The following is a 12,478-nucleotide window of genomic DNA, read 5'->3' on the forward strand; positions in this document are numbered from 1 at the left end:
AATTCAACCCAAATCAGATAAAAATTAGTAGGGTACAGTTGTGCTATAGAACCATCAGAGAAAAAAACCAGCAGCAAAATAAGACACAGTCAGTGATTAAAATATCTTAAAGAATCGAATGGTGATCAAAATGATTTCTTCAAAAGCAGGAAAAAGGGGAAGCTTGTTGAATTATTTTTATTAGGGTTCTGAATGAAAGACAGGGCTGGCATCTTTTTGTGTTACCTTTAAAAAAAAATCAATTCACTTTGGCTTAATTATATTATGATCCTTTATCAAGGCCTTCCCTTCTGATTGTTTACAGGTAGTCCTTAACTTACGGCCACCACAATTAGGCCCAAAATTTCTGTTGCTGTTGTTAAGTGAGTTTTGTCTCTTTTTAGGACCTTTCTTGCCACCGTTGTTAAGTGAATCACTGCAGTTGTTACGTTAGTACACGATTGTTCAGCGAATCGGGTTGCGACGTTGACTTTGTTTCTCAGAAGGTTGCATGAGGTAATCATGTGACCAGTTGCTCTGCTAGAACCGTGAACCTGTATGTGTGGGCCTTGAGCACTTATTGGAAAATCTAACCTGGTGTTTAACTTTTGAGGTCCTATGTTTAGTGAACAGACCGCAAATATTTCTTTCTTTTTTCTTCTGTTCAATCATGTCAAATTCTCAGAGTCTGCCTGGGCTAGTTCCTGCAGTTTTCTTGGCAGAAGTGGTTTTTCAGAAGTGGTTTGCCATGGCCTCCTTCCAAGAGTTGAGCGAAAAAGACTGGCCCAAGGTCACTCATCTGACTTCAGGCCCACGATAGTGCTAGAACTCACAGTCTCCTGGTTTCTAGGCTGATGCCTTAACTATTACACCAACGCTCTTTTTAAATGTACCAGTGAATAAATATTAATAAATAATTTCCACAACTTGGTGATCTCCATAGATATTGAGACTATATCTCCCAAACCTTTTTTTAGCCCCGTGAGATTTTAGCCCCTATGAGGAAAGGTGAAGATTCAGAGTGAAGTTGTGTGTTGAAATAAGATCTCTTCTGTTGTTTTTAACCTCTGAGGGTTCTAGAATGTGGACATGTAATGTTCTTGGGGCATTAGATACTTTTTTGTTGCTTAGGTGTATTGCTTTATTAGTTTCATATCCTCTTTATTGTTCAGGAGCAATATGGCACACATAACATTTCCTTCTCCTAACTTTCCCGCACAAAAACAACAAGCCTTTAAGATAGGTTAGACTGAGAAAGAGAGTTATTAACATTAGCATTAGATCCTCCCATGCTATATAGCAGTGATGGTGAACCTTTTTTGGCACTAAGAGCCCATACCGGAATGCCTGTGTGCTGAACTCCCGGACACTCGGAGACCAGTTGGCTGGTGCGCAGCTGGTCTTCGGGTTTCCAGGGCTCTGGCACACAGATCTGGTTTTCTTCCAGAAACCAGAGCAGCTGGTGATGGCACGCGAGCCCACAGAGAGGGCTCTGCGTGCCACCTCTGGCACATGTGCCATAGGTTTGCCATCACGGCTATATGGCATATCAGTCAGCAAAGGATCTCTAGTATTTTCTGTTTGGGGTGAGTATTTCAGCATCTTCCCAGTGATGTTTAAAATTTTTAAGTCGTCGATGAACGTTCTTCACCATGTATTTTGAAGGTGTCCTCTTGGTTGTTTGGGCATCGTGTGGGTGTATGTGTCCATCTCATTGCCATCTTGGGAATTCAGTTGTTCTCCTTACGGACCTGCAAGTTGGAGACTTCTGCGTGTGACAGTGTTACGTAATTTGCAAGAGAAACCCTTTTGGAGCACTTCTTCATTAGTAACATGGTCAAAATAGTGAATCTTTAGGATTCGGTGAAGGCATTTTTATTGGAAGACGTTGAGTCTCTTCTTAATACTCGCTGAGGGCTTCCAGGTCGCACTGGCATAAATAGCTGTTGGGATCACTAGAGGCGAGCAAATGGAATTTAAGATTCAGAAATATAGATGATGATGCAACCAGAGATTCAAATAATTTAACAACTGGTTCTGTGCCCTAATGGCCAGCTGGGTGGGCATGGCTGGGTAGTCATGTGATTGGGTGGGCGTGGCCAACTCAACATCACTCACATTGGGGGGCACTTTGCCCCGCTTGCCTGGCCTCCCGAGCTCTTCTGGTCTTTGTCTATTAATTTGTCTACTACTACAGTGTCTAGTTGAGTAATTAATGCCTGCCTTTTCTTCTGGATCCAGAACTCTCACAGATTCTTAGCTCTATTATCCTGCTTGATCTGTGGAAACTCCTTGATGGTTGGCTGGGAATTCTGGGAGTTAAAGTCCATGCATCTTTCAGCTGAGAAACACTGATCTATCCCTTGGGTTCTATCTAGTGTGGTAAATCCCTCTTCTATGGATCTGTTGCTTAGTGCCTGTTCTTCTGCTGTTATGATCAGTGATCAGTGCTGCCTTTTACACACACACACACACACACACACACACACACACACACACACACAGCCCAGAGCCGGGGTCTGCAGTCTTAAACCCTCAAAGAGGCATTTGGTCCCGTTTCCCACAGAAAAGAAAACACCGGGAGCTACAAAACCCTTTTGACAGATGAATGAAGATATAACACTGCATATATCATTTTTTTACCTTTAAGCTTATAGTCTATTTAACTCAGTACTATTTCTTCTGGGCCTTAGGTGGAAAAAGAGCTTTCCTATCACTTACTGGAGATGTCATGGGTTAATCTGGGAATTTCTGTGAGCAAATTCTAATTTACTGGAATTTCATCTTTGGCTTTGATATATTCAATTAAATGTGAAGCCTTTAATATAATTATTTTTTTCCACTTCAGGAATAATGATAAAAATGAGGATTTCTCACTCATTTCTTTACTAGTAGTAGAAACAAAATAAGCAGCCATAAATGTCATCTAAAGTTGGAGCACTATATTTGGATTCTGATGGATATTTATTGTTGTGAATGCTTTTGTAAAACAGTGGCTGGGGAAACTTGCCACAGATAGGTTTACAAAGCACCTATTTCAAATAGCATTTCTTGATTATGTATTCTTACTTGTCCTCTTGTACTGTACCACTGCATTTTGGATTTAAATACATAGATAGATAGATAGATAGATAGATAGATAGATAGATAGATAGATAGATACATACATACATACATACATACATACATACATACATACATACATATTGAAGAGCACAGAAAAAGGAATGCTGCACCTGTTTGCAATTCTTTAAGGCAGCTGCATTTTTTTCCTGGGATTATGCAGCTTTCTGGGATTATGCAGTTACCTTTCTTCCCCAGAAAAGGCCATATTTTGTATGAAATACAGAATAAAGAATTACAGACAAATGCATCCCTGTCCACCATTGACAATTGTGTGATATGTTACATAGATATTATTGCCAAACCAGATACCTCTCACTTAATATTGCATATTTAATTTCTGTTTAGGGACGCGATGGCTCAGTGGCTAAGATGCTGAGCTTGTCGATCAGAAAGATTGGCAGTTCGGCGGTTCAAATCCCTAGGACCACATAACGGAGTGAGCTCCCATTACTTGTCCCAGTTTCTGCCAACCTAGCAGTTCGAAAGCATGTAAAAAATGCAAGTAGAAAAATAGGAACCAGCTTTGGTGGGAAAGTAACAGCGTTCTGTGTGCCTTAGCATTTAGTCATGCCGGCCACATGACCACGGAGACGTCTTCGGACAACGCTGGCTCTTTGGCTTTGAAACAAAGATGAGCACCGCCCCCTTAAGGCATCCTCCTCGAGGAGGAGTTGAATCTCCTCCTCAAGGCCATTTCCTTCTTTCTCTGTAATTAACGAGATTGCTTTCAGCATATTTCCTTGCTCTCTGGCTCAGTATCCTCTTCCAGCAAAGACCCTTGCTAAGATTTGAATATATAGATGGTGAATCTTTTCGGCACTGAGTGCCCAAATCAGAACGTGCATGTGGCGTGTGCCGCAGTGCCAAAAACCTGAAGACCAACTGGCCGGTGCGCATGCATGTGCCAGCCAGTTGATCTTTGGGTTTCTGGCATGTGCATGCGTGCCGGCCAGCTGGTCTTCGTGCACAATGGAACACTGGAAACCTGAAGAGCAGCTGGCTGGCATGCATGCCTGTTTTTTGGTCATTTTTGCCCATTTTGGGGGCATTTTCAGGCTGTTTTTAGGGCCCCCAAACAGCTGGAAAACTGCCTGGTTTTTGGCCATTTTCCAGGCCATTTTCCAGTTGTTTTCTGGCACTCCAGCGCCTGCAAAGACCAGCTGGCCAGCACGCATGTGTGATCCGGAAACCAGACGAGCAGCTGACAACGATGCACATACCCACAGAGAGGGCTCTGCCTGCCACCTCCAGCACGTGTGCCATTGGTTCGCCATCACGGATATAGGCTGTGCCATTCCTTGTTGGTTGACAAGAGGCCAACTGCCTTAATTGATGATCTTCATTTGATAATTCCACCGTTGTTCTAAATTCTCTCTCCGGGGAAGGTTGTTCTGTAGAGGTGGCCCATTCTTCCCTCCAACGCTGGCATGTGATGATCTCTTTTTCTGCCCCCTCCTAAATGCGTCTGTTTGCTTGATCTTGCCAAATCAGCAGACGAGTCAAACGTTTAGGGCAGGGGTGTCCAAACTTGGCAACTTTAAGACTTGTGGACTTCAATTCCCAGAATTCCCCAGCCAGCAGAGCACCCCTGGTTTAGGGCAATTGTCCCCAGCGTAGTGTTCTCTGGAAAAGTTTTATTACACTCTCCATCATCTCTGTTTAAGAAGGTTAATTAGTGGCCAGGTTTGCTCGGAGAGGATCTAAAAGTTGTAGTCCAGTTCATTTGAGAACATCAGATGGGAAATACAAAACACAAAGAAGCTGTTTTACACTTGGCCTAAAACTCTCAAGGGGTTGCCATGTGTCTTTTACAGAGAATGCTCCACTTGAATGGCTGTCTGGTCGGAGTCCAATTTAAACGTAGAAAACCGTGAGAATAGAGGGCTGAGTGTGGAGATAAGATGCCTTCTAACATTTAGGGAGAAGAGAACTCTGCAGGATCAGAGGCTTTGTCAAAATGATGAGAGCAGAGTTGTACTACTGCAGTGAGAGCCAGCTTGGTGTGGTGGTTGAGGCACCAGGTTAGAAACTGGGAGACCATGAGTTCTAGTCCCACCTGTGGGACAATCCCAGCTGGGTGAGCTTGTGCCAGTCCCTTTCTGTAAGTCCTAGAACCATGCCAAGTAAATTGCAAGGGTTTATCCAGGCAGTTGCCAGAATCAACACTGACTTCAAGGTGCGTGTGTGCATGCGCGCGCGCACACACACACGCACACAACTGCAGTGAAGTTCCCATCCATATTTTGCACATATACATGATGTGATGATGTTGGTACTAAAGAGATAGAGCTTATGATGATGCAATAGCACTTAGACTTATATACCGCTTCACAGTGCTTTACAGCCCTCTCTAAAGGGGTTTACAGAGTCAGCCTATTGCCCCCAACAATCCGGGTCCTCATTTTGCCCATCTTGGAAGGATGGAAGGCTGAGTCAACCTTGAGCCTGGTGAGATTTGAACTGCCAAATTGCAGTCAGCCGGCAGTCAGCAGAAGTAGCCTGCAGTACCGCATTCTAACCACTGCGCCACTACGGGAATGCTAGTCTTGTCATTTAATTGTACAATGGATGCCTATGTTCTGTACATGGGGGGTCCCCAATCTCTGGGCTGCAACCCACTACTGGGCTGTGAGCTGTTTGGAACCGGGCCGCGAAAATGGCGGGTGAGGGTGTGTACGTATTCCCATTTGCGTGAACAGCAGGCGAGCACGTGCTCCATCTGCATGAGAATGACATGCAGCGCATGTTTGTTTGCTGCTGGCTCACACGGAACCATCCCCTCTCACCACCTCCACCAGTCTGCAAAGCCAGAAAGATTGGGAAATTGTCCTATACGGTTCCATTGGCCCTTGTAGTGGGCTGTGAGAATAACCTTGGGAGACAGGAGGAAGAGCTGCGGCCGAGAGAATGGTCTGATAAAAGAAATCTAACTCCAAACCAGGAAAGGAGCTGGAGAAAGCATTTCAGAACTCACGTTCTAGTTCTCTGGAACTTAAAGGCCCAGGAGGGGGACTTGTCAGACTTGCAAGATTTTGTTACTGTTACTGTAACCGCACAATAAAGGTAACATTAATACCTACCTTGGTTTTGGTTTCCTAGTTTGGCTGGTATTCTAGTGGTGAAACGTATCACTTTTCTTTTTTAAATTGCAGCAATGCTTTCTAAATTTGCAGATGTATAACTCAATTAGAGGGACGCAGTGGCTCAGTAGTCAAGATGCTGAGCTTGTCGATCAGAAAGGTCGGCAGTTCGGCAGTTCAAATCCCCAGTTCCGTGTAACGGAGTGAGCTCCCGTTACTTGTCCCAGCTTCTGCCAACCTAGCAGTTTGAAAGCATGTAAAAATGCAAGTAGAAAAATAGGAACCACCTTGGTGGGAAGGTAACAGCATTCCATGTGCCTTTGGCATTTAGTCATGCCAGCCACATGACCACGGAGACGTCTTTGGACAGCGCTGGCTCTTTGGCTTTGAAACTGAGATGAGCACCGCCCCCTAGAGTCGGGAACGACTAGCACATATGTGCGAGGGGAACCTTTAACCTTTTAAACTCAAGTAGGTCCACTTTTTTATGCAGAAAGGTTGTCCTTGTTTTAGATATTGCCTTTCCATTTGTTTTGGAAAACATGAAAGCAATCATCCTAAATTCCTTTCCTTTCCCCTTCAGATCTTTTCCCTGGGAATCTCAACCTATGGGTATGATGAAGGTAGATATGTTACGATGGTGCAACACTGGAATAATATTGAAACAGCCATGGAGAGGGAATGTGCTAAAATGGGTTTTGCTCATTAACGGCAAAATGAATACAGCTCCTTTTCTGTACAGTTATGATTAGTCATCACCCATTATGAAATTGAACTGATGAACTAGAACTGGCTTCCTAAATGCAAAATTATACATTAGTGCTAATTGCTTCAGAATGCATTGCTTTCAGCTGCTAGTGTGTTTTCTTTAATATTTCATGTATCAGAATATAGCAAATATAGAGCAATACACTATATATATGAGCAATATATTACAATTCTGTTCCTTGGTCATCTGGCACTGATTTAATACAGGTAGTCCTTCATTTATGACCAGTTGCTTAGCAACTGAAGTTATGACAGACCTCCTGGGGGGGGGAGAGAGGGAGAGAGAGAGTGGGGGGCTGGGCCGTCTGTCAACAGCCCCCAGGTCTGGAGGTGGCTGATGAGGAAGAGGAGGAACAGCTGGGTCCAGTGCCTGATGCACGGATGTGCAGAAGGCAGAAGAGAGGAGAGCAATGGAAATCCGTGGGCCGATTCTTGGGAAGGAAGAGCCACCACTGCTAGCGAGGTCCCACCCTAGCTCTGGGGATAAAAGGCAGGAGGCGGAGATCAATAGATGTGGCAGACAACTATCTATCTTCCAGCCGGCCAGACTTGTTAGCCTGCGGTGAGAGAGAAACTTTTTGCCAGGGCTGCTGGTGCTCCGAATAAAGGAATCTTTGAGTTCACTTGAGAACAGAGGTGGGTTCCTACCGGTTTGGCCCAGTTCGGCCGAACCAATAGTGGTATGGCGGCGTGGGTCACTGGAACTGGCAACCCAGGCCTGCCAATGCCCCCAAACTGGTCCCCCGGTTGGTGCCATTGGCACTGCCATCTAGTTTTTAAGTTTTGCGCAAGCGCAGAACAATTTTAATTGAATTGTGCATGCGTGGGCAGCGGGCATCAATTGGGCACACGAGCGAATCTGCAGTAAAGCCATCCGGAACCCACCCCTGCTTCAGAGGGTTTGTTGTGTTTGGGGAGCTGGGTCAGAACACCGGCATTTACTTCCAATTTTGGGCAAAACCGTCTCACAGTGAATCATGGGTTTGTTTAACGACTAGTATAATAGTCGTCAAAAGGAACCCCCCCCCCAGAAAAAAAGATTGCAAAATTGGATAGGACACATGGATGACATGTTTTATGACTGTTACAACAGTTGACCTGATGGGCATGATCCCGATTACGGATTATATGCATTTTCAGGTCTAATTATGTGGACAAGAAGTCTGTTGAAGAAGGAACAGTGTAAAAGTCTAGAATGCTACTTTTTATGCCATTCATCATGCGTTTTATCTCCAGGAGAGGGTGTGCTTAGAATGTATGCATCCATGAGAACTGGGAACTTATTGCAAAGAAAACAAACAAACCAGTTTATGCCTAATATCAGGTGATTTCCAGTCATCTGATATGGAATATGTCAGTGTTTGCTGAGAATCTATAAAGCTCTCATTCATGTTCGTTTGCGGGGCCAACAGATGGATGATCGAGTATCGTGATTGTTTTTCCTTGTCAGAAGAAAAGAATTGTTGCTTGATAACAGAAGAAAGTTCCTTCAGATTTTTTTGTCCCAGGTATAAATTTCCCCCAAAGCTGTTATTAGAGATAGTAATAACTCTATTATTTTTTTAACAGAGGGTTAAAAAAAAGCGAAAAGGTTCAAAAGAGCTTTGATAGAAGCAGAATTAAACAGGAAACATTAGAATTTGCTACCTTGATATATGACGCTAGTGGAATGAAAAGAACATGTCCATGTTTAACTTCTTCAAAACCAATACACACACACACACACACACACACACACATACGTGTGTGTGTGTGTGTTGTATTTGTACTGATAAATAAATAAAGGGAGACTAGTATAGATCTATTTCGAGCTAATTAGCTCTCATCAGCTAGCCATACCCTTACTGGGATTTGAACCTGGGCTGTATTATATCTTAGGCAGGAGTCTTACCAGGGGTTGTAACACACATACATACATACATACATACATACATACATACATACATACATACATACATACATACACACACACTGTTATAAACTATTTAGGTTATTTCTGCCCAGGGTGGTATACAGCAAGCTAGTGCTAACAGGGGTGGCACCCCCAATTACTGTTTTCATTTTTTTTTCGAAATAACAAATTGTCCTGGATTCATGAGGCAGTCGTGTCCTTTCACATGAGATGTATGAAATTTGTTTGTCTTTAATTTTAAAGTCTATTTAAGCCTTTTCTTAAAGGGTGGCTACTTTCCTGTTGCCCTAAAAAAAGGGAAATACATGACCAGAAGGAAGGCTATATTAAAATTTGTATGGATTAATTTAAGCATCTCGGGGACAATTTTAACAAACACTTGGTATAATTTTAGAAGGAAATGTTGTCGGGAGAACTATATGCCGGTTACCTGTGGGATTAATTGTGGTGGATGGGCATGTTGTGGCTCGCCAGCGACCAGCGGAGCTGGTAGCAGATTCGGACAGTGAGGAGGTTGGGAGGAACATGGGCCAGTCCTGCAATCTGGGGAAGGCTCTGATGAGGGCTTTGTGTCAGAGGCAGAGGGGGGACCAGAGCCGTATGCCAGTTATCAGCTGCCTTCAGAGTCAGACATCAGTGAGACAAACTGGAGCCTGTTCCCAGTGTGCACATGCGCAGTTGTCAGATGAAGGGAACAGCTAAAGAACAGGGGTTGACTTGGGAGTAAGGCCATAGGTGGACGATGAATGGCCCCTCCTCTCCGAGACTCCTTGCCAAGTTTTGCAGATATTGGCCTGTCAGCTCTCCAAGCCAGATAAGGTCTGTGACTGTAAATTCTCCCTTGAAAGACTTTGCTGGTTGTGAATGAGCAGAGTTCACAGTAAATTAATACAAGGTGTTTTTTTGGGTCAGGACAAGGAGTTTGCTTCAGGCTCTTGGGAAGCCTCGGTCAGAACAAGGGCAAAAAGATACAACCCATGGAACGGTCAGATAAAAGGCGGGTGAGCCCTGAGTAGGAACTTGGAATGGGCAAGAGCTCCAGAAGGGCTGTTCCTGGTTTCTTGGGCAGTAAAGGGAACACGGGGAGGAGAGAAGTACAGGTAATCCTTGAGTTACAGCAGTTCATTTAGTGACTGTTCAAAGTTACAACGGCACTGAAAAATGTGACTAATGACCCTTTTTCATAGTTATGATCTTTGCAGCATCCCCTTGATCATGTGATCAAAATTCAGATGCCTGGCAACTGGTTCATATTTATGACCGTCGCAATGTCCTAGGATCATGTGTTCCCCTTTTGAGACCTTCTGACAAGCAAAGTCAATGGGGAAGCCCCACTAACTTAACAACCAGATTACTAACTCATCAGCTGAAGTGATTCAGTTAACAACAGTGGCAAGGAAAGTTGTAAAATGCGGCAAAACTCACTTAAAAAATATCTCACTTAACGACAGAAATGTGGGATTCCACTGAGGTCGAAAGTCAAGGACTACTTGTATTTTCAGATTTGCAGTAAGTACGCTATTAATGTAGCTTTACAATAAATTAGAATTAGCTCATCTGGTCATGTTTTCTGTCTGCTCTACCTTGTAAGACTGATAGAGTTGAAAGGGGCCATTCGGGGCACGAACTCCAACTACCAGTGCAAGGTAAGAATTCACATAAAATGATTCTTGAAGGCTGTCTAGACTCCATTGCATGTATCCAGGAAAAAGTCTACTGACATCACTCACTCACTCACTCGCTCATTCACTCACTCACATATAGAGGAAATTTACATGTCACAGCTAAAAAAATAGCACTGACATTCATATTGAAGAATCTTGGTGACAGTATTTATTACAGAGTAATGTTTGTTAACGTGTGAAATCCAAATTATTCATCAGCCTATGTTGAAGAAATAATACAATAATATTAAACAATACAAATAATCCACAAAACAATTGTGAGAAGAGGTAGTGGCAGCGAAGTTTGAATGCATCAGTTTTCATTTTTAATACAATAAAGTGGATAAATATTACCCATACAGATAAAATCTCTTTTGGGCAGCCCTGTAATTTTTGAAAGTGGAAAGGGATTCTGATGAAAAAAAGTTTTAAGAATCACTGCCATAGAGAAAATATTGGTGTGTGTGTGATTATATACAGTTATATACAGGCTAACTATGATAAAGTCAGATTTGAACAAAAACAGGAGCTGACATCTACCCTCTTTTGCACTGAATACATTTAATATTAAAAGGAAAAAACTCTCATTTTGCTAGGTTGCCCATGTACTTGTGGTTGGTTGTGAACATCTTAGTTTGAAGGTGGAGAGCAGGGCTATGGCAGAGTTGCTATGACAGTGCGATGGGCAGCATATTAATTAAATAAGGTAAATAAATAAATAATTTTTCCTTAGTTCCATCAATTCTTCTCTCTTTTCTTCTTCTATACTTTGAGATCTGGGGTAGAGCTCCAGTCCATCTATCTCCCCTTTCCATATTCCACTCTTTCCATTTCCAACCACGCTCAGTTCACACTGTCAGTATCAACAATTTTCTTGTCTCTTCGTTTATTTTTTCCTTCAGTTTTTGGAACTCTGACCTCCACTTTCTTCATTTGATGAACATCCTCAATTTTTCCATCAAACTGTGCTGTTCTAGGATCTATGTTCTCCAATCTCTACCTTTGTTTGAAATTCAAAAATTATTAGAAGTAACGGAGAGAATTGAGAAGAGAATAAATAAATAATTTTTAATCTAGATTTTTTTTTTTTGTAATTTCACCATGATTGTTTTAAAAGTTACCTTGTATTTTAAATGGAATTTTAGACTTCATAAGTACCCACAGGGACAAAACAGGATTGTCAGCATACAGGATTTTCAAGTAAATGTACAATGTGATTTGTTTGACTTCGGCTTACTATGTTTTGTGCTTATTCAACAAGTCATACTTAATATGTCTGACTGCATGCTTTTTTTTTCTTTTTCCCTTTTGTTCCTGCTGTTTACTGCAACACTCCTGGTTTTTATTATAGTGCTAGTTACACTTATAATTTTCATATCTTTTATTCAGCTCAGCTGAATAAGAAAAATCTTTTAAAATTTGAGAAGCTCTGCCAAACTTTTATGAAACTCTGTAGCAATGATGCCATCAAAGCTAAGGAAGTTGCAACTAGAACAGGGTGAAGATGAGTGTTAGCATTAGAATGAGTGTTTGATTGCATTAATAAAGGAGAATTAGTGGGGGGGGGGGTTGAATGCTGATTCTGAGGGTGTTGCTGCAAATTGTGGCATAAATGGAGGAAAAACTCAAATCCTATCAGGCATCTTCACCTTGGCATCTTCCTGGAATTTGCAGAATTTCTCATTTTTGAAAGATCCTTGGAATAACAGTTGGTATTGATATTTATACCACTTTCTAGCAAAATATCTGAAAGTAGGTTAGAAAAAAACAACACATCATATATAAGTAAATTCTCACTGTAACAGACCGTTCAGGAAGAAGCCATGTCTATTAAATCCAAATGCTTCTTCGTAGTAACTTACATCATTTGATTAATTGTAACTGATGTAAAATGGCATAATTTGCAGTAAAACCTCAACTTGAGACAAACCTTAATTTAATTGATCTTA

General features: G+C 42.2%; 1 protein-coding gene across 4 annotated transcripts in view; it reads left to right on the forward strand.

The window, feature by feature from the left end:
• The window catches only part of GTF2IRD1 (GTF2I repeat domain containing 1), a gene marked incomplete at its 5' end in the record, with an annotated part of 194,773 nt that overhangs the window by 13,132 nt on the left and 169,163 nt on the right, over positions 1–12,478 (forward strand). Inside the window, one exon of one of the 4 annotated variants that reach the window (XM_081941416.1) lies at positions 8,446–8,461. The exons of the other annotated variants lie outside the window; for them this stretch is intronic. Of the gene's footprint in view, positions 1–8,445; positions 8,462–12,478 lie in introns of those variants that run through there. 4 annotated transcript variants of the gene reach the window in all.

The sequence above is a fragment of the Natrix helvetica genome (genome assembly GCF_964273705.1).
Source record: "Natrix helvetica genome assembly, chromosome: 2".
Taxonomy (NCBI): Eukaryota; Metazoa; Chordata; class Lepidosauria; order Squamata; family Natricidae; genus Natrix; species Natrix helvetica.